Source organism: Micromys minutus (genome assembly GCF_963924665.1).
Source record: "Micromys minutus genome assembly, chromosome: 10".
Taxonomy (NCBI): Eukaryota; Metazoa; Chordata; class Mammalia; order Rodentia; family Muridae; genus Micromys; species Micromys minutus.
The window spans coordinates 25,824,137-25,827,203 of record NC_137979.1 but is presented as its reverse complement, the minus strand read 5'-3'; the positions used below and the strand labels follow the sequence as shown (position 1 = coordinate 25,827,203).

Sequence of the window (3,067 nt, the reverse complement as noted above, 5' to 3'; positions counted from 1 at the left end):
CACCAACCCATACTTTTGTCCAGTACTTTTTGTTTTTTTAACTTCAGGGTTCTTTTTGTTTGTTTTAACTTTTCTGAGACAGGGTCACATGTACCCCAACTGAGTTTGCTATTGTTGGCTTTTGGATGGTTGCTTGTTTGGGTAGTTGGTGTTGTTTTTTGTTTTGCTTTGTTTTTTTGTTTTTTTTTTTTTTTTTCAGAGCAAAGACTTTTTAATGAATATATTTTACAAATTCACTGGAGAATCACGCAATACTTCCAGCATTGGATGCAATCCTGGGCCACAAGTCTGCACACTCCTTTGCAACTGGACCCGTGTTAGCAGAACCTTTCATCTGCCTTTATTGTTTACTATGACCCCTGCATTACCTTCAAAATAAAGAAACACCCCATCTTTTCTTCTATATGACTTTCGTTGTCGAATTACCACTGCCGGATGAACCTTTTTCCTTAGCTCTGGTTTGCCTTTCTTAACTGTGGCCATCACCATGTCACCCACACCAGCAGCAGGAAGTCTGTTCAGGCGTCCCTTGATTCCCTTTACAGAGATGATGTACACGTTTTTGGCTCCTGTGTTGTCAGCACAGTTGATTACTGCTCCTACCAGAAGACCCAGGGAAATCCGGAATTTCGCTCCGGAGGATCCACCACGTCCTCGCTTCGACATCTTGAGCGTCCGGAAAGAGTCAGAAAGGTTGCTTTGTTTTTTTAAATAGGGCTTCTCTGTGTATCCCTGGCTGGCCTGGAACTCACTATGTAGACCAGGCTGGCCTTGAACTCACAGAGATCCATCTACTTGCCTCTGCCTTCCAAGGGCTGGGTTAAAGGCATGTGCCACTATGGCCCAGCTCCTAGGTGGATTTTAAATTCATTGCATAGCTGAGAATAACCCTGAACTTCTGATCATCCTGTCTCCATCTCCCAAGACTTGGGAGTACAGGCCTGGGCCACTGTGCCTGGTTTTATGCAGTGCTGACGCCTGAACCCATGACTTCATGAACTCCAGGCAAAGTATCCTACCAAGGGAGCAGTACCCCCAGCCAGACTTACACTTTCTGTGTGTAGATACATTGTTGCATTTACCCGGCTTACAACTGTGGTGGAATGCAGTGCGTCCCAGGCAAAGGTCATTGTGTGTGTTCCTAGAAAGTGAGCTGTGGGCTTTGAGAATGAGTGACCGAGTCAGAGACAGCTGGGACAGACTAAAGAATGTCACATGCCAGCCAGCAGCTCTGGGGATCTGTCAGCTGTCATAGATAGGCTATTTGGTATGCTTACTTAAGGAAAGAATTAGCCCAGTAACTGGACCCAGGGTGGCAACCAGAGTGAGCTGATGTCTGACTGCTGAAAGCAGTTAGAAAAACATTCCGCTATCGTTCACCTGCCAGAGAATTCCAGCGATGACTTAACTAGTTTGTCTCACAGCTTAGGGCAAACAGTTTTCTGTCTATACAGTGGTAAGTCCAAACCCACCCACGACACCCCCGGATAAACAGGACATTCTTTTGAAGCGTTTGTTGGCTTGGTGGGAAACAATTTGTGTTATTTTATTTCCAAGTAAATATGCCTGTCTTATGTGACAGAAGAGTTGTGGGGACTTGGAAGGGAAAAGTTTGAGACTTTGAAGATGTTGGCCTTGCTGCTTTGGACTTCACTCTCACATTGCTGCTAGAACAAGTCATCCCTTTCTCTGGCCAACAGGTATGGGAGTATTTTGGTTGGATGTAGTGATTATGAATAGATGCCAAAACCAAACAGCCTGAAATCAGTGCTGTGACCTTTCTCCTTGGGCAAATTATGTAACTTAGCTGGGTCTTAGTTTCCTAATCTGTAAAATAATAATAATAATAATTGTAGGTAAGTCATTGAGTTACTAGAAGGTGTAATGGTGTAACAAAAGCTCATAAAGTGCTGAGCACTTAGAGGCGTCACGAAGAGTTAAGGCAGGGTGCAGCAGCAGAAGCTGAAAAGGCCTGACTTTCAGTTTTGCTCAAAGATTTTCAATTTTTAAATACTTTTAAGTCTTTGTGCATGCATATATGCATGCGTGCTCTCAGAAACCAGAGGTGGTGTTAGAGCCTCTGACATTGGAGTTGTGGGCAATCGTGAGCCACCTGACATGGGTGCTGGAACCCAACTCAGGGCCTCTACAAGAGTAGCAAACATTCTTGACCCACGTGCCATTGCCCCAACCTTCCTCAAAGATTTCGGTTTACAAAAGTAGCCCTGACTGAGGAAAATATTCTAACAAGGGGCCGGAGAGATGGCAGTTAAGACAGTTAAGGTCACTGGCTACAGCAATCTTCCTGCCTCAGGCATCTCCGGTGCTGGGATAGTGGGCATGTGTCACCAAGCTCTGCTCGCTCCCGTATTAGTCTCCTTCCAGAAAGGTCTGAGAGCCAAGCCATCAAGAAACAGAAAAAGACCTCTCCACTCACAACCATTGCCCAAAAATGTCCAGTAGGAAAGGAATTTCATGAGTAAAATCTGAAAAGATTTTGAAGAACTCAGGAGCCTCTCGTGAAATGGTCTTGGCATTGAGTGTATCTTTAACCATGTTTAATCTCAGGTGTCCATGTTGTTCTCGCTAGAGACAGATTTGGGATTATAGGTGTGCACAACCATGGCCGCTCGGCTTGCTTCTTGGTCTTCCGAGTTCATTTGTGAGAGTGACAGTGTGACTAAAGCTTAGCTCTTTAAAAGAGAAAAACAAACAAACAAACAAACAAACAAACAAACCACAAAACCCCCATCGCGCATTTATTTAGTCATTTGGTTGGGGTGGGGGTGGGTAGTCAGAGGACACCTTGTAGGAGTCAGTTCTCTCCTACCATGTGGGTCCCAGGAACCAAACTCAGGTTGTCAGGCTTGGGCCCAAGCTCCTAGTTCTCAGACTGACTGACAGGTTGGTCTGAGACAATCTCATGTGGCCCAGGCTAGCTTTGAGCAATGCCTTCTTCCCTCTCTACTTTTGCCTTCCCAGTCTCGAGACCTTCCTCAGAGGTGACAGGCTCCAGGATGCCTGTGCAGAGGTCCTCACCCAATGTGAGGCCTATGCCCTTTATCCA

At 45.5% G+C, this 3,067-nt stretch overlaps 1 pseudogene across 1 annotated transcript; it reads right to left on the bottom strand.

Moving 5' to 3' along the window:
* Nucleotides 1–244: 244 nt before the first annotated feature.
* On the bottom strand, nucleotides 245–666 carry LOC308425573 (large ribosomal subunit protein uL14-like; annotated as a pseudogene). Its single transcript has one exon. The product of its transcript is annotated as a large ribosomal subunit protein uL14-like (transcript).
* Between the last annotated feature and the right edge of the window lie 2,401 nt (nucleotides 667–3,067).